At 28.5% G+C, this 20,646-nt stretch overlaps 2 long non-coding RNA genes across 7 annotated transcripts; one reads left to right on the top strand and one right to left on the bottom strand.

Annotated features, from left to right (window-relative positions):
* Positions 1-1,195: 1,195 nt before the first annotated feature.
* Positions 1,196-18,743, bottom strand: LOC103873646. Of its 6 annotated transcripts, none has more exons than XR_004448154.1 (4): positions 17,029-18,743; positions 14,297-15,321; positions 14,122-14,202; positions 1,196-1,679 (listed from the first exon to the last, which is right to left on the bottom strand). It is a non-coding gene; the product is annotated as an uncharacterized LOC103873646 (long non-coding RNA). The 6 variants fall into 6 exon arrangements; XR_004448150.1 differs by lacking the exon at positions 1,196-1,679 and adding an exon at positions 12,486-12,718 and having other exon boundaries at positions 17,029-18,742; XR_004448153.1 differs by lacking the exon at positions 1,196-1,679 and having other exon boundaries at positions 14,056-14,202; positions 17,029-17,596; positions 17,858-18,735.
* On the top strand, positions 11,256-13,307 carry LOC103873647. Its single transcript, XR_634034.3, has 2 exons — positions 11,256-12,448; positions 12,564-13,307. It is a non-coding gene; the product is annotated as an uncharacterized LOC103873647 (long non-coding RNA).
* Positions 18,744-20,646: the final 1,903 nt, after the last annotated feature.

The raw sequence follows: 20,646 nt of genomic DNA, 5'->3' as shown, positions 1-20,646 counted from the left end.
AGAGTATAATATATATATATAAAGACAAGAGTATAATATATAAACGATGCACACAATATTAAAACTTTCAACTATGAAGTCTTATATTTCCTATTTTTTTTGTTTCACCATAACCATTAAACATGATATTCTCGATATTAAAGGTGGTTAAGATATTTCCTTTATGCTAGGGTTTCGTATCTCCACTATATATTATTTCACATTTAGGACCGACTGGTTCAAACGCAGTGGTTGCGGTTGCGGGTGCGAGAATTTGCGGATGCGGGTGGTTGCGGCTTCAAGTGTTATTAAACATTTTGTATGACTCGCATAACGTTTGAAAATTTTTGCGTTTGCGAAATATTTGTGACTGGTTGATTATAAGATATTACAGCGGTTTAATAATAAATTACCAATATTAACATATTATGACATTATAAAATATAAAAACATACTATTGTAATAAAAATTATCAATATAATATGATTAATAATAATATTATGTTTATTTATTTAATTTTTTAATTAGTTGAAAGTTATAATTTTAATTACATTTTTTGAAGATTTATATTAAACTTTTGAAAGAATATTTTGTTTCGTTATATATATATATATATATATATGTGTGTATATCTTTAAATATGTATGTATATTAATTTTTTAAAATTCTAATGAATGGTTAGTTAGTTTAAAGTTTTTATAAAATAAATTATGATATTATGATATAAAGTTTTTTGTTTATAATATTTCCATTTTAAATTTTTAGTTTTAAAAAATTGAAAAAAATTTGAAAAAAATTAAAAAAAAAATTGAAAAAAAATTAGAATTATTTATCCACCCGCAACCGCAAACTTTGATTTTAAGAGGTTCAGAGCGGTTTGAAACGATTTGTAGTGGTTTGTATGATTGTTTCGAAACGCTGTCAACCGCTACCAACCGCAAAAGCTGCGTTGGTGGGTGGTAGCGGGGAAACCAGTCAAGCCCTTACTCTCATATGAGATACATTCTTTTCCATCACACATCCCACAAACATGTCTAATAAGATTTTTGGTTCGGTTCTTCGGTTTCAGATAAATGTGTCCAGACCTATACACTATCCTACATATAAATTCATATAAGTTTTTATTAGTTTCGAAAATAAGCATGCGCTTTCCAAGCACGGATCAAAATCTAGTTTAAAGTATTACCAAAAGACAAACATCAATTCAAGATGCAAATAAAAAAAATCAAATCAAATATATGTTTTACTGAAAGAATGATTTTTATAAAAGTAATTTCACATTTTAAAATCACAGATCATAAGCTCGTATATATTACTGAAAGATGCAATTCAATGAACGATTCAAATCTCGGTTGCTTCAAACAAATCCTTCTTTTTTTTTGCCTTACAATCATAACATGCAACAATTGTGACATCACATATGTTCGCTTATTTGAAGTTCGGCCGTGGCCCTCAGTCGGTGGTGGCACGTCTTCTTCGTTATGGGATGCTCACAACGTTAAGAAAACTGGTGAATTCATGAGGATTAATATGCTCATTCTTGAATAAAAGGTTCTCTTCTTAATATTCTTTTGTATATATCTTACAATTTTATTCTGTTGATTCTCATATTCTTAGCCACACTTCATGTCAATACCTCTTCATAGCCTAAGGTCCACCAAGGTCCCATTACTGAGCATCAGCTGAACACTTTCAAACATCTGTAGAATCAAAATTCATCAAAAACACAAGGTACAAAGTAATTCTAAGAACATGTAACTTTTGTGAAGGAATCATTTACACAATCTTTTACAGACTTGTTATATCCGAATTACGCGACTCGGCGGAGATTGATTCCTAATCTATCAACATTTCTTGATTCAACACTTGTTGATCAAGTCTCTCAGTTCACTCAGGTATGAAACACCAAAACATTTGTGTTTCTCTCTTAAATTTACAACGTCAAAAGCTCTAGTCCCAAACATAGGTAAAAACCAAGATATATATTAAATATTTTTTTCCTATTTTCTAATATATTATTTTCAGTATTTTATCATCAGAAAATCTTCCAATTCGTGATCTAATAATATTCATGAATGTTTATTTTGTCAACCAAACAACATAAGGAAATATTTCACATCACCACGTCCTACGTTTCCTTTTTATTCTCCAAAGCGTGTGTCACATATCATTCTTCATGTGTAACACATACACACAAACCAAAGCTCCAACACTGCCACAACGTATCAAGCTCTAATTTCTTGAGCTTACATTCTGTTCTTTAAGACTGGATGACTGCTTCTCGGCTTTGAGGATCGCATTATGACAAACAGAATCGCATCTCTGCTGAACAACAACGGACACGGAACTGGAAACCGAAGGACATATTAAATTCCTTTGTGATTACGTCGTTGTCATCGGCTACATAAGCATCCATACCGACCTCAACATCAGCATTTGTATTGACGTCCTCATCAGCGATTACGCCAAGAGAATCCATATTTTCTTGATTCTCTTCATTTCGGCGCAAATTCTCCGAGTATTGGATTAACTCGAGGTATCCAAAGTAGTTTTGCCCTTATTGCAGTCTGATATATCTCAATTAACGCGACAATGTGACTCGGCGAAACAGATCCCTACGAGTCCAATTTGGTAACAACAATCTCCATCTCCTTTGAAGAACATTTGTAGATTCGAAGATATTCTTTTGAAGAACAGAAGAAGATGTGAAGTAGATCAGAAAAAGTATAAATAACTACAGTGGTTGATAATAATGAAGATATAAATAAAGTCAGAGACGATAAAAAGGTATTGGAAGAGGTTACCTTTTGACTAAACAAGAAGCGAAGAAATGAAGTTCCAATGCTCTTATTTATAGGAGAAACAATGCATAAAGTAAAAGGGCAGTACCATTAGGTCTAAAAAATCCCCTGTTCGGAATTACGCTAGGTGCTAGTTGGGCGGTAACTCCGGGCTTAGCAAGTTACAAGAAAATCGAGGATTAAGCAGGACGTACACTCCTAGTTTTTAGACATATTAGGCGAATTTATTTGCCTTCATAAGCAAGCGTTTATTTGTACAAAATACTGTAGTTAATAATTAACGATCTTGCTCAAATAAGGCTACTACATGCACATATATTCATTATGTCTATAATTACAAGCCGTAATCTGTGTGGATATATCTACATATTGATTACATAAATCTTTTTTATTAATTATATGTTTGACGTCTACATATACTAACGTTTACATTACCAAAGCTAGGTAATAATGATGACATCAATAAATCAGATTTTCGATTTGAAACCATTCAAATCCATGAGTCCATATAACTTGCTTCAAGTCATCCCCTATATATTGTCCGAAAAAATTTAAAAGATTGTAATTTTAAATTTGTATTAATTAAAAAAAAATTATTTAGGTGTCACTTAATTAAAATGTCAATTAATTTTATGTGGCAGCATGACAAGAAGTTTAAAATAATGTGTAACTCCAAAATCAATTCGCTAGAGAAACTAATACTAACCTAAACATAAAAGTATATGATAAAAAGTATAAATAAACCAAGCTCGAGATCATATTCGCTGGTCATATCAATAGTTACGTATAAATGAGAGTTTCATTATTAAAATACTTTTAATCATTGTTTAGGAAAATAATCTACCAAGAGCGTGGATCTTCTACTCTAAATATCGACAGTTACGTATAAATGATAGTTCCTTTATTATATATAGATTTCAATACTATTAACTTAATACTTTATGCATAAATATCCAATATAATTGCCTTGAGGTAAAAGAAAAGGGAAAATATGAAAAAAAAATATTTAAGATGCAAAAACTTTGTCAAGGCAAGAACTAAAAATATTTTTTTGGGGAGTTAAGTAAAATTATAGTAAACGCAAATCATATTAGTTAATAGTAATTATAGACGATGTTAACATATAAGCTAATCATATTTAAACAATAAGTAACCATCATCTTTCCAACTAGCAATTAGCCAAAAAACCTGTTTGGTTTAGTACTTTGGAAAAAGAGATCTATTTTTACAAATTATTTTTAGATTTAATTATAAAATACAAAACAAATTGACTATATTACGTACGATTCAGTACAAGAAACATGTTTGCAACCTATCTACGATTTAGTAATTTGAATTAAGGATGTTCAATTCGGTAAAAACTGGACCAACTAAAACCGAACAAAATCGAAATAGAAAAATTAGTTTATTTGGTAACACCACATAAACCGAATATATGTTATTTCTAGAAACTGTGGTATATAAATATGGTTCAGTATATAAACCGATCAAACCATACAAACTGAATAAACTGATTAATTAAAATATAGTAGTATAGTTTTATGAAAATTACATAATATAGTTATATACATGTAGTTTATTTTATTTATATGATCTTGATATTTGAGACGTTAATATGAATAATTGGTTATTCTTAAGTAAAGGCTTTCTTTGACATATATTTGTCTTAAATTTAGTATATTGTTATTTTTTTGTTTTCATCTTATAAATCTATAATAACTAATTTATTTAACAATTATTTTTAATCCCATCCTCCTATACATTAAAAGAGAAGTCACTTTAGTTATTTTTGCTCACATGGCATTAATATAGAGCTTCTCATAAATATTGTTATAATTCTATTTGTCGATTTTTTTGAATTTTATTTTTCATTTATTTTAATCAATCGCTTATGTAGACAAGCCCAAAACTATTGTCGATTCGTTAAGCCCATATATAGCTAGGGGATAATAAATATCGATTTAGTTTAGCCTTGGGCAAGATTTAGAACTAAGACAAATATTAAAAACTTTCCTTATTATTCAAACAGTAAACTTCCGCATGTTGATATCATATTAATTACATTTGCTTAGAAAATATTTTAATGTTTCTAATTAGTAGGGTGGGCGTTCGGGTACCCGTTCGGGTTTGGGTCGGGTATTTTGGATTTTCGAGTATTTCGGTATAGAGGTGTAGAACCTGTTCGGGTATTTCTGTACTTTGGGTCAGGTTCGGGTATTTTTAGTTTGGATTCGGTTATTTCAGATCGGGTTCGGATATTTAGATTTTGAAAAAAAAAAAAAATTATTTCTCAAGTTTCTTATATTTAAAAATATAACTTTCAGTTAACTATTTTTTTTATTTTTAATAGATTGAATGATTAACAGATTTGGACATAAAAATTTAAAACTAAAAAGGCATTATTTTAGTTATTTTTTTAAAAAAATTGGATATAACTTTTTGTTAATTTTTTAAATAAAAAACTTGACATGCATTTTTGGATCGGATTCAGGTGCCACTTCGGATATCGGGTAAAGTGCCCACCCCTACTAATTAGATTGTTTGTTTTTAATAATTTACCTTTCTAATATGGATTACTTGCACAAGTTGAAATCATTAAATATGCAAATAACTTATTGACAAAATTTGTTTTAATAACTTACCTTTCTAATATGGATTACTTGGGCAAGTTGAAATCATTAAATATGCAAATCACTTATTCACAATATGGATTACTTGCACAAGTTGAAATCATTAAATATTATCGATTTAGTTTACCCTTGGGCAATATTTAGAATTAAGACAAATATTAAAAACTTTCCTTATTATTCAAACGGTAAACTTGCGCATGTTGATATCATATTTATTACATTGCTTACAAAATATTTTTGAATGTTTCTAATTAGGTTGTTTGTTTTTAATAACTTACCTTTCTAATATGGATTACTTGCACAAGTTAAAATCATATCATATGCAAATCATTTTATGACAATACACATTTAATATCTTTGTTTAAACGATTTTATTATTTATTGTGCAAAATATTGTGCGTCATTAATATGAGAAATAAATCGACTGTATATATATAGGAGACACCCAAGGTATTAAAATACAAACATTCTCTTTTCATTCTTTAAAATATTATTCACAAATCTCTCCTCTCATACTATTAAGGTATTACGACGATGCTGCTTGTGTGCTAAGAAAAATGTGTTTAGACGCAAAGGCTCCTCATCTTTCATCGACTCTGCCACCCACTTTGCCTTGGAAGTTCAATAAACATGTACAGCCTAATAAAGGACTAACCCGCCAAGGCAATGGAAACTCAGAAGAGCTATGTTGTGTCATTGCTGTTATTCGACAGTATGTTTTCTTAGCATAAATCACCTTTATCTCCTCTATACTTCTATCTGTTAAAATTTTGTTATTACATGACAGTGGCGATCGAACTCTAAAACAGAAGGTGAAACTAAATGTTACAGAGGAGAAACTGTTAAACCTGATGCTGAAGTACAATGGTGGAAAGCCAAGAGCTGAGGTGCGAGAGGCTCCAGTTTTTCTGTCATCCATCTTTTATCAGAGCCTTGATTCATTTTATATTTTTTTTTCTTTTTGTAGACAAAACTAAAAAGTGCAGTCCAGTTGCAAGACCTATTAGATGCAACAAGAATGTTAGTTCCCCGTACAAGATAGAACCATGAACTCAACTCTTTGTGTCTTGTCTCCAAAAAGCATGTCTGATCTATCATTTCCATGTGTTGAATACTGGTAATGACAATATGGTCTTCCTGTTTTTATATGTAGACTAGGTCGTGAGAGTGATAGTGATCCAGAAGACCTTGAACATGTTGAGAAGCTTCGCCAAGTTAAAGCAGTTATTGAAGAGTTTCTTTAGTACTTTCTCTTTTTTGTTGAATATAGTCCGGGGAAAGTATTACATAGTATCATTTAGTAATACTATCTTATATCATTTTTTTGTTGAATATACTATTAAGCTAGAATTATGCATTTTTTTTTAATTCATGAGGTCATTTTCAAAGCAGTAAAAAAACCTAGAAAATTAATAATCGAACCAACTACATTTTTTTATTAGACCGGATATTAGTTCCACCAATAATCGTGGTCAACTTACCAACATGGTGCATATATGTCAAATTGACAAATCTACGTTTAAGTGACCCAACGTGTAAGGGATTTAGACTTTTTTTTGTGAATCTCGTGGACTGATCTATCGCAGATTGGAGTTCATAGGTGAAGTTTCAAGAAATTGTTATAATTTGATTAGTCGACTGTTTTTAATTTTTATTTATTTAATTTAGATCTAAAAATTTAAGATAAGTCTAAAGTCATAACATCACTTGCCATATAATCTAACGAATATTACAAATAACAATTTATGGAAACTAATTCTCGAAATTGTAAAAAGATTAATAATGTTTTATTTACTACTTTTAATATTTATAAACCATAAAATACAATGAACGAAATTTTATATAAGATAATTATAATAGTTTTATACTCTACTTGATGAATTGTGTTCGAATATAATTATATAATAACTATTTTAAATATTACAAAATCCAAAAATGTTTATTAATATTATTTTTAAATTATTTATCGTTGTTTAAAGAATAAATTTATCATAATTTTTAAATAATTTATAAAATACTTACAAAATGCAAGGCAAAGTTGCACTTTCAAGACTTAAGTCGAGATCTGGATTAAAAATCCTAATAACTGGTAAAGAAGGGAAGCCGGAGACAAAAATATTGAATGTTGTCTACAAAAAAGTTTTTCAGAATATTTCGTCATCACGGTACGTAATTTTAATCTACTTTTTTTTCAAATACAAATTTTAAAATAAATAAACTGTTGCCATTATTTATTTTTTGTATTTGCTAGATGAGTTGTGATGAGTTAGGAGACCAATGACGGTATGTCAATTTAATATTATTTCATGTTCAATAAAATTTAGAAATTTATAAATCTATCAAATAATGTTAACTCGTCAAATTGCTTACAAAATTTATTTAATTTTTTGCAAGTTTCTAATTGAATTTGCTTTCTTTATCGAGAAATGTACTTTATAATTTATATTATTTATGGATAATATTTTGATTTTTATTATATTTTCTTTTAATATGTCTACATAAATGTTTGTTTATTATTTATGGAAAAATAATATTATTCACCTAAAATAAAGAATTACGAAACATATACAATACAATTCTAATTAATGATAATAAAAATCTGTTACTTATAAAACTATACACTATTTATTCCATTTTTTGAATGAAAGTATCTTCGTAAACACACAAAATATTTTGTGACGTTGCAATTATACATACACACAATATCTGCCTCTTCATACTGACGTTACTGTGTTCCCTCTCGTGAGGTACTGGCCGAGAGAGAACACAGGGTGCGGGCCGGTCATGTTTTTTATGTCCGCACAGGGTGCGGACCGGTCACCTAGTATATATTAACTGACGATCATTTAAAAAAAGAAACTTTTGCTTAGGTGTTACTTAATTAGGATGACAATTTAGCTTACGCGGCAACTTAAGAATCAATTGAATATTATATTAAGCCAAAATATAAGAGAAGTGTAATATTTCCTTAAATAAAAGCTACGGAATTACATAATATGATTAACATATATAAGACAAGTAATGACTATGAATAATAAAGATTTGATAACAATTTTTATATCATTCTTCATTTTTGTTTAATTTTATATTATTAAAAAAGATTAAACAATCACATTAACCATATAATAAAAAATATGTTTTTTCTTATATGTTATATTTTTAATTTTTTTAAAATGACTTTAAATTACAAAAATAAGGAAAACTTATATGTTATTTTTTTTTTTTGAAATGACTTTAGATTACAAAAATGATGAAACCTTATATGTTATTTTTTTTCTTATATGTTAGATTATTTCTTATATGTTATATTTTGATTTTTTTTAAATGACCGTAAATTACAAAATGTAAGTTTTTTAAGCATACGACTAAAAACATTAAAATGACATGTATCAATTCGATGGTTGATGTGAAACCTTTCAAAACCATATGTAAGATAAATGCCAAAATAATTCAACTGTGAAAACTAATTGTTCACTTTTTTCAAGAATGTGTTCGGGCAAAAAAAAAAAAAGGTTTTTGTGTCATAATTTGTTTAATGTCCAATCCAACCAATCCATGATATATTAATTATAGTTTAGTTCAACAGTTTTTTAAAAAAATTGATCCGGTCCATCAGAATAAATGATATAATATCAACAAAACATATTATGTATGTATAAATAAAATGATCAAATATAAAAAGAAAATTATCGATAATATATACAAATAAACTTAGCGCAGGTCTTATCCTAGTTTGAATGTTATTTAATAAAATAATAAATTATTAATTTTATTATTGCTGTGTGGAGAATGATCGTGATTTGGGTTCATCCGGTTAAGATACACGTAATTTAAGGTTAAGTGACGTCAATTTATTTTAGTTGGTTTAGAAAAGGTTAAAACAAACATTACCTTTTATTATAGATCAAATATAGTTGGGTAGGTTATATTTTTGTTTGAGAAAACACGACTTTAATATTTTTAATAACTAGGTTAATGTTCTATTTATATAATTAAATAATTTTTAGTCGAATTAGAATATTTAAAAATCAACTCATAGATGATAAGTTGTATGTCTTTGATCTGAATGTGAATGTAGTAGGTTATGTAGTATAAAGAGTATGTGATCATTTTGGTGAGATATTCACGGTATACAACAACATCTAAACGTAATTATAGAATAGGAATACATGACGTGAGCTTTAGGCAAAAAATTTTACTTTAGCTTTATTTATTTTTAAATCACTAAATTTTACCAATCATGTTGTAGCTTTACTTTTAAAATTTAAAGTCTACATCAAGTTTTTATTAATCATGCTTTAGCTTTATTTTTAAAACAAAAAAAAATAAAGCAAAACTTTTTCTTATGTATTTTAGGCAAAAACCCTACATCTTCCTTTTATAGGCTGTAAAATCTGTAAATGAAAAAAAATTATATAATATCAAATAAAGTATATAATCATAATAAAAACTTTTATAAATATTTTAATTTTGAATTTGAGTGTTTTTAAATTATTAAGATATTTAAATAATATAAATATTATTTACATATCACATTTTAAATTACAATTAATTTTGATAATTTATTAAAAAATATTAATATAAATTATTTTAATTGATATAAAATAATAATTTTATATATACACCACATATTTCATATATTTTATTTTAAAATATCTACCGCCTACAACTACAACAAATTTAACTACAACAAAAGTCTCTGCAAAAAAAATCTACAGTAACAACTTTAAAGGTACAACCAATTTATCTCCAGCTAAACATCTACAGCCAAATTTTTAAAGCCACTGTCGAACCAATCATCACCATAGTAAATGATAGTAATATTTAGTTAATCACGGTATTATTTTTGAACAGGTAATGGTACATTTGTGAACCTTCAATGGTTCTTTTGAAATAAATCTAATCAGTGTTAAAAAAAAACAATTTAATGTTTCAAATATTGTAAAGATTTTGCAATGTATTTATCCTAGTAAATCGTGATTAGCAAGTATATCTTTTTTTTATTAATGCAATAGCTTTAACTTAGGAGCTTATTATGCTAAGTTAGTAATTAGTCAATGATTTTAGGAATAGTTAGCTGATCTGTTTACATAAATCGTTACAAAATCTATAATAATTGATTTTTTTGTCTGAAAACTAACAATTAAAATATATTCTGAATTCTGTTTTTTAACAATTAATATATACTAAACTGAATGGTTTCAAAATTGAATCTAATTCATGTAATATATGTAAACCGGTTTAGTGGTTCTCAACAATTATATTACTAAAGTAATGGAATAATCCTGGTTCGAAATGTTAATCAATTAGATTTTGGAACTTGATTTAACAATAGTGGTTTTCTTTCGTTGTAAAAAAAACAATATTTATTTACTTAATTATTTAAACCAATTGGATTTGTAGTCAAACGAAAATTGAATGTCATTTAATGGTTATAGAGATATTGAAGAGCAATTATTGGGTCAAACAATGCTAATGGGCTTGCAGCTTGCATTCATGCGTGAAAACATTTTTTGAATATTAGTTAATGTGCAGGTTAATACCAGTGGCATTCTATTGTAATTGTTTAGGAAAAATCAGGGTCAATTATTATTATGTACTTCACTTTTAATAGATTACTAGATTTTGATCCGCACTTTCAAAGCGCGGATTTTTTTTTTCAATTGACAAATATTTATTAAATGTCATATTTTCATATATTTGTGTTTTATTTTATAAAAGACTTAAACTTTTTATCTTTATTTATCGTATTTCATTTTAAATGACTATTTATGTTAAAAAATTAAACATTATTTCTATAAAGAATTAAGTTGGTATAACTCTGATAAATTAATTTTATTATGTGGTTAATATTTTAATAAAAAAATAATATACTTTTAATAAAGATTTATACTTTTCAATGAAAAAAATCAATTTTTTTATGAATGCTTAAATTATATTAAGAAAAGAAAAAAATAATAATCAAGAATAGTTGAAAAAAAATTATTTGAACTTGGACTGAATGACCCAAAGGAAAAAAAATGTGAGAATTGGATCTGATTTCTTAATCGGCCCAAATGGCCCAAGAGATATCTGATATGGGCTGGATCCGAGAAAAATGATCCATTATAGATGTGTTATTAATATTACTTGATTGCCCTTAATAAAACATGCAATGTTAGTAAAGAAAATGGCAGACTAAGGTAAAAAGTACAATAGAATCATGCTTTAATAATATAGACTAGGTGGACCGTCCGCACGCATGTGCAGACATTAACATTAATATTAAATTGATAATTACTTATTTACAGCTATATAATACTTATGTTACATGTATATGGTTAATATGAAAGATTCGATGTTACGTATTGATATTTATACTATGTTCATATAAACAAATACATTAGAACATTTAGAAACGATCACATTTAACACTAATCTTAAAACATCGGAAAAATATAATTGAGAAAAATAAATATTTCATGCATATCCCCAATAAAAAAAATCAGCCATGAAATATAAAAGAAATATTTGAATTACCTGAGATTTATTATCATTGGTTTCATTATAACAACATAAATGATTTACGGTTTTCTTCTCTAAGTCTTGAATCAGAAAAGAGGTAATTCTAACAAAAATATTTAAAAATGTAAACAATCCCCAAAAGATAACAAATCTATACTATTAAAAGAGAAGGAGTTTAAATAAATCTACCTATGAAAGTCATTTTGGACCTTTTCCTTTTTTCATTTTTTGGTCTAACCATATCTAAAATAACAGCATCTACGACCTTTGTAACCCAAATAATTCGAAAAGAATATTCTAAGTTGACATCTACTTTAAATTTCATTTTAATAAAATAGACTATTATCTAACCAGAAATCGCCATCTCATATCCTATATAACCCACCTCTCACCAAACTCAAGAGCATCACATATATCACCAATATCAAAAACATAAAACCCGAGGCTCAGAGCCAAGGAAACCAAAAAATGCTAAAGTGGTTCATATCCTGTTTTTTTAAGTCATTGCAATCCTCATCTTCCCCTCATGATAAGGTATTACATTTTTACATGGTTGAACTATGGGACTATGTGTTTAGAAATCGCGGCTAACATGTTTACTTTCATTATATATTCAGATCTCTTATTATGGTTTTTTTATATGTTTCAGCTCTCCACAAAACAAAAAGATTTGTCCACAACCTCAGAAAACAACAAGTTTATGGTTTGGATGGAAAATAACAAGGATATTATTAAAGTAGAAGATAATGATAATCCAGATTGCTGTGCCAAATGTAATTTTGTTTGGAATCCAATATCTCTTACCTGGGAAGCAAACATCGAGATTTGAAGAATATTCTAAATGTACTTTTCATTTGTTTTCTTATGAAGATTATATTATTAGTACGTGAGAGGAAAATGCATTTGTACTTTTCATTTGTTTTCTTATGAAGATTTACAATTTGATTTTGTCAAACAATAAAATATCACGAAACACAAAGGGGGATTTTATTTTGTCATAAATTTATATTAATAATAAAGGGGCATTTAAATTGCAGTTTGAAGCACGAAACACAACTCAATAAATGTGAAATCTGAATAACAAACGAATATGCTAAGTGGAAGCAAAACAACTACAATACTTCCTCTACAAGTTTATCATAAGTTTAGGAAGCAAAATAACTATAGAAATGACTTGCTTTTATCTCTTGCTTATATTTGAGTAGACAATTTATCATAAGTTTAGAAAGCAAAATATAATGAAACAGAATTAACAACTAAATAAATGTGAACTCTGAAAAACTAACGAATATGCTAAGTGAAAGCAAAATATCTTCATTACTTCCTCTACAAGTTTATTTATTATTGTCAACAACAAAAAATTTTAAAAGCTTAGATTTTATTCCTATAAATACGGTAACTAACATTTATTTACATTGATACGAAATGATCACGAAAGAGAAAAATAAATATGCTAAGTGTATATATTCGAAGATTTTTTTGAATATTTATCACGTTTAAGAATCAATAGTGATTTGGAAAACAAAAAAAATCAATAGTATATATTCTCAATCCCGTAATTACCTAAACCAAAAATATTAATTCCTTCCTCCACAGGATATTATTGATTAATATCACGTTTAAATAATCATTATTAAGAATCAATGCTATTATTCTCAATCACGTAATTACCTTAACCAATATTCTAAATTCCTTCCTCTACAAGTTTATTTATTACGGCTAACTACACAATTTACCTAAAATCTATCAACCAAAATAACTAATTGATGCTTGCTTAGATTTTATTCCTTAAAATTCGATAACCAATTTGATTACAAAATATTCAATTATGGTTGATCGACTATAAACCCCTCCTATATTATAAATACAATCTTACTCTCAACCCTTTAACATCCATCTTTATCAAAATCAAACTCAAACTCCTCACAAGAAAAGAAAAAACGATTCAAAAAATCATGGTTAACAATATTCAGAAAAAATATCAATTAATATACATCAATTGATGTATATGAATCTTACATATTTGATTTTCTTCGTTATAGATATCTAATAACTTGTGCTGAAGAGGATAATTAGAAACCAAAATATATTAACTAAACAGAAATAATTATTTATTGCAGCAAATATAGATTCGTGTAATAAGAACCAACAATGATTTTTTATACAACGATAAAAAAAGAGTTAACATTCAAACAGCGAACGCTTACATGTTTGTCGGGTATTGTTTCAGTATTACAATCTGACCGATTTGTACTCGGAAGTCATCGGAAATCACATGGACCCAACACCTGAAATTATTTTTGAATGTTAGATCTCCGTGTATACAAAATCAGATATGGAAGAGTTTGAGTGTGTTCGATCTGTAGGAAGAAGAGATAATACCAGATCAAATCCGAGAGGAACGAGTGGACGGGAATCGCCATCTCCGAATTTTTTTTTTAGAGTTTCAATCTGTCAAAACAAGAGACGATCTTAATCCTTTCTTGTCGGCAGGTACAAATTTTTTGATGGGCTTGGGCCCTTAACTTAACAAATCGATTTTTACTACTAAACCCATTTAAGTTAAAAACAATTTTAATCCCATTTAACTTCAGACCCACTTTCAATTACTTCTTTAAAAAAATACAATATTTTGAACACCAATTAATACATAAATACATGTAAACAGAATTGAAAAAAATAATAAATGTAAACAGATCATTTATTTTATATTATAGATTTCTACTAATAAAACAATTGTCTCAAAAAGATTAATATTATTGTGAGGTATTTTTACCATGTTCGTTTTATTATATCCTACCCTCACTTATATACGAGTAAATAGATCCATCGGTTCGACTACAAGTCTGACTCGGATATGAAAATTCAATGAAAATATTGTACAAGACCGAGCAGATGAAAATAATAATAATATAACAGCTTTTAAATATTATAGATATATAATAGTAAGTTTAAATTTAAATAATATTTAGCTTTACGGTCAACCAAAAAATACCCGCGCTTTTTAAGCGCGGGTCAGAATCTAGTTATATAATTGATAGGACAACGTCAATGAGTTTCAAAGTTTTAAAAAAGCTTTGAGATTATCTTTGGCTCTCAGACGTACCGAAGAGGATCACGCACAATAAATAAATTACACTTGATTAGCATACACATCTTATATTATATTCTTGATAAGTGATGTAACTTTATAAAAAAAAAGAATTACCTTTTTCAAAAGGGATGATCAGTTTCTAGATAAACAGAGTCGTCTCTTTTTGTTAGTTGAATCACTACTGATGCAAAAATATAGATAGAAATACAACATAGAGAGGAAGAGAACAAAAATAAACGGAGAAGAAGAATCCCCCATAAAATTACCAGTAATGGTGTTCTCGTCTATGAGTTACTTATTGATTATCATACACCTGCGCAAGATCACAAAAGTAGAATTTAAATTAGAACGATCAAAAACATATGAAAACTTAAAAGATAGATGCGCGAAACTAATGAGGATGACGTGATATTTATATAGCAAGTTAGTTTAAGTTTCTAAATAACCTAGTTTTCAAGAGAAGCTATGAGATATAATATCTTCTAATAAATTTTAGTTCAGCTATGAGATAGAATATCTTCTAATAATTTTTTTAAAGATATTCTGGTTATAATATATACATAATTTTGGTAACCCAAATCTTGCTATATATATATATTTAAATATTAAATGCATGATATTAGGAAAGAAGATATTTCGTCAGTTGATTGCAACTGTTTTAGATAAAACAAATCCCACTATAAGGATTTAAATAATAGATAATAAGGAAAGAATAACAAATTTTAATGTTAAAACTCATCAACTAAGTTTATTTTGGGTCAAACTCCCCAAACTAAGTATTTAACGAAATTCTTATATATTAATAGATAATATGCTAAGTTCTTCTTTTTGAGCAATAATGAAGTTCTTATATATTAATAGATAATATAATATTTTAAAAATATTTTTGTAGATTGTAATCGATACCAAAATAGTGGAGCCAATAATATTTTTGTACATTTTCTTTTATTTTATTTTTAACTATTATAACATTATTTTTTTTAAATAAATTTTCTGCTTCACATAAAAAACTGAGGAATAAATCCTCAAAGCAAACACACTGTTTTCTATTCTTTCTCATATAATGTCTTTCAAGCAAAAAATTGTTCCTAAGTTTTTAAACTAAATTGAATAGGAATATCCTAAACCAAATTTATAGGAAACGTAAAGGCTGAGGGTTTAGTATATTCCTATTCAATTTAGTTAGAAATTATAGGCCGTTATTTTAGGAAAATATCATACCATGAGTACTAGTTTATTCAAGTAATGGAAAATTATATTTTAGTTGGAAAATTACAGATTTGAAAAAAGATTAGCAACTACATTATTGATATGTACAAGATATGGAACTATAACGATTGGTTGAGTATATATCTATACTATTAAAAGCGAATGAGTTTTAAAAAATCAACTTAAACAAAATTGTTGCACCATTTCATTAATTTATCTAGACCAACTAAATAATCTTTCTAAATATCTCCTAATAATATTAGAGCATGATTAACCCACAACGCCAATTAGGTCTCTTAATAAATATTTTAATAATTAAATGTAATTAAAAACTCTATCTAAGACCATCTCCAACCCACCTCTATTTCTATCTCTATATTTTCCCTTAAAATAGAGAAACTCTATTATAGAGGTGAAAATGTTCCAATGTATGCCTCTATAATAGAGTTCCTCTATTTATAGAGGAAAATATAGAGATATGATATTTTCACCTCTAAATATAGAGGCAAAAAGTAACTTTCCTCTCTAAAATAGAGAAACTCTATTATAGAGGCATACATTGGAGCATTTTTACTTCTATAATAGAGATCTCTATTTTAGAGAAAATTATAGAGGTGAACATTGGAGATGCTCTAAGAGACACCTTGATTTTTCACTCCAATGCTAGTTTCCTATTTAGAGGTTCTTAAAAAAAAAATCATCATCATCAGTTTGATTTGTCTTTCCTCAAGAAGATCATCATCATCAGTTTGAAGGTAGAAAGGAAAAAAAAAAGACAAGACAAGTGAAGCAGACAAGTCATCTTGGTTACCTTGTCTAGCAAGTTTCTTGATTCTTCCTCAAGTCTCATCTTCAACTTTTCCTTAACCTCTCCTCCCTCTGATTCATCAAGCAAAGCTCTCTTCAAGCTTCTTTTTCAACCACTCCATTTCCATCACCCCCTTTCTGTTCTCAGAAGAAGGATACTTGAGCTGAATGTAACGGTGGAAGTAGTAGCAAACGGGCATTTCTCTAGTGACTCGTAAAAGGCTCCTTCTCCTTCAGATACATTCAAGAAGCTAACGCGAGCACAAGAGTCATTCTCGAACGTACAGCTTCTCTCTTTGTCCAAAGCTCCAAATTTTTCATATGTTCTAATCAAATCATCTTTTGAAGGCAGAGTAGAACCAAAACCAGACTTGATAATTAGCTCAACACCTGAATATTGCTTCACATCAACTACTACTTCCTTCTTCACTTCAAGCTGCTTATCTTCATCTGAAACGTTTCTTTGGTAATTGGCTCCAGTAACTCATACCGCTCATAACGCTCAGAATTTAGTGTGTCCTCTGGAGCCCATTAGCGAGCTTGAAAACCAAAACCACAAGAGAAAAATGAGCCTAAATGCAATGAAACAGAGCAGATTAGTCAACAATCAAGTAAAATCTCAACAAACTAAATCATCAAACAAAGACACCAAGAAGAAGAAGAAGAAAGATTAAAACTTTACTGAAGACATGAACAAAGCTATCATCTTTCATGAAACCCATTAGCTAACTTGAAAATCAAAACACCACTAAAACAAATTACAGAACAGAGCAGATTAATGGATAATAAGGTAAAGACGAAGAAGTAAGAGATGAAACAAAAAAAGTGGAAACCTTTGAAGGGTTTTACGGCAAGGGACGAGGAAGAAGGAGCAGCACACGAGCTTAAACTAAGACATAGAACATCTATAGACCAATCTGGAGATAAACAAAGAGAAAAACCGTGACGATCTCGCCGGCCCGCAACAATTACCCATGGTTTCAACAATGACGGATCAAATCAAACCGATCGTAGTTCGAGAGATCGAGGGAACTTAATCGATGAAAAGGTGCTAACCGATCTCGTTAATCTGCCTGAAGCTCTGCTTCCCTTCCACCATGGATGATATCGCTTCAACTCTCTCTCTCTTCTCAAAGAGATGAAAGCCCAGAGAGCAACACGTGGCTCAGAATACGTCTCTTGTAGCCCCTAAATAAGAAACGTTACTTTGCATTTAATCTAATTTTCTTTTTTTAATGCCAATAATACTAAGAGACGGCCTCAGAAGACCGCGTTATTGATGCTCTTAAGGTTATCGTAGCCTATTGGTTAAGATTTAAAAGCTTCTACATCCGGTCTGGAGTTTGAATCTCAGACCATACAATTTATTGCAAATTACAGAAAATCTAGGTTTCAAGTCCCGGAGAGAGCAGTTTATTAAACAATTATGCAGACTACAAAGAAAATGCTTGCAAAGGATCTTCAACATGGTGCAAGTAAATCTGGCCAGGCGTGGATCTTCATAGGACGGCTCAGGTGATGCAGTTAGGCGTAGGTCTTCATAAGGTAGGTAGTATTGTCGGTTGTCGAATCGTCTATATAATATTTCCTATATCATAATTGTAAGATCATAATAAATCAGCGTTAATAAAAAAACATCATTAACCCTAACAACTCATTAGGGGTGCTTAAATTTTTTTCCATGGTTGCTTAAGGAGTTGTTAACAATTTTTTAATTAAAAAAAAGAAGGAAAGAGAAGAAGAAGAAGAAGCAGCAGCGCTTCCGATGCTTCTTTAAGCGTCGTTGTTTTGTTCTGTTTGCGGGCCCCACCGACACGTGGCGGCCCGCTATTGGTCACTTTTTAATTTTTTTTTTTTTAAGTCAGGAAAAAAAAACTAAAAAAAAAAAGAAAAAATTTAAGCACCCCTAATGAATTGTTAGGGTAAATGATGCTCTTAGCTCCTATATGTAAGATTCTCATCTAGAGTATCATTAATATCCTTAAAATATTATCTATAATAATCTACAATAATATCCTTAGAATATCATTCTTATTTAGTATTACCTTTATTTTACTAAGTCATATGGTTAACATAAAATACACTATTAATTCACGTGAATCATATTGTCTATATTATAATCTTAATCGATGGCCAATACATCACCAAAACCAAAATTATATCCACACATATTCATATAATAATTCATGTATTTAGACCTAATTTAAAAATTTTAGGTTCGGGTTGGTTCCTTTCCGGTACAAATCCATAATTCAAATACATGTGAAACACATGTACTTTTTGGATACAAAACGGGTCCAGATCGGTTCGGATATCTAATACCCGAAAAAGACTTGAAATACCCAAAATCCCAAAAATATTTGAAAAACCGAAAAACACACAATACAAAGACATACCCGAATACTAAAACAAATACCCAAAATATTCAAATATCCAAAAAGATCCAAAATTTTACTTGAAATCTGATCCGAGGAACCAAAAATACCTAATATTATATTTTAAATTTTGAAATTGTACCTGAAACCCGAAACTATAACGGAAAACACAAACCTGGTAACTAAAATTATTCGTTGAAATTCTCAAATATAACTAATATACACAAAATATTTTTGGATACACGATCGAGTCTTGGGTAAGACATGGACTCGACAAACACATGCAGGTCCAAAAAATATCCAATAGTTATTTTGCTCTGGACCCGGACCCAAATCTGTATTTTTTTAGTCGGTTTCGGTTCAGTTTTTGGATATGTGTAAAATGCTCAAGCATAAGAGAGAATTACATAAAAGTGTGTCTTTTACAAAATCTCAATTAAACTAATTCATAAATTATATAATTTAAAAAAATTATTCTTCAATATAATATAACTTTTAACATAATAATATACAATAATTAGAATATAGTATTTTATTTCAAAAAAATTATAATCCAAAATAACCTGCGCATCGAAAACGCGGATCAAAATCTAGTAATTTAGTATTTTTGATATAATTAGCTTTAGATGTTGCGCTTTCTTTGGTTATTGATCTGAAAAAAGATTTGCAACTATAATATATTTTCAAATATATTGCACAGTCGTTAATTCCGTTTAATTCTCAAAATTTGGGATTTGTTATTCATTTTTTTTAATATACTGGAATTTAAACCCAATAGTTATCTCTACATATGACTGACATTTTCTAAAAAAAATTTTAATTAATAAAATAACCAAATAATTATTTTGGGGTTTAGCCGTTTAGGGGTTCGTTTGTAGCTTCATAATATACATCTTAAAATTAAAGCTTCCAAATCTATGAGCACGAATGTTATATAAACTTGAAGTTTATTATCGATTGCAATACAAATGTTTGGTTGAAGTACATTAATGATTGTAATTAAAACATTGATTTACATATTAATAGATAAATTGGTATTGAATAATGTATAGTTTTAATGTTGAAGCCTGCAGAATCCAACTTCCGTGAGGAGACAACACAGGAATTTAAATGTTCAAGTGTCAGTGCTGATGGAACATGATGATCTAAATTTCAATATACAATTTTTTTAACATATAAACTTAACGAAAAGTGTATTTAATCTTTTTTTGATGGCTAAGATCAAAGGAAGAACTTTGATATGTATT

This window comes from Brassica rapa, chromosome A06, assembly GCF_000309985.2.
Source record: "Brassica rapa cultivar Chiifu-401-42 chromosome A06, CAAS_Brap_v3.01, whole genome shotgun sequence".
Taxonomy (NCBI): Eukaryota; Viridiplantae; Streptophyta; class Magnoliopsida; order Brassicales; family Brassicaceae; genus Brassica; species Brassica rapa.
This window is presented reverse-complemented; position numbering and strand designations above follow the sequence as displayed.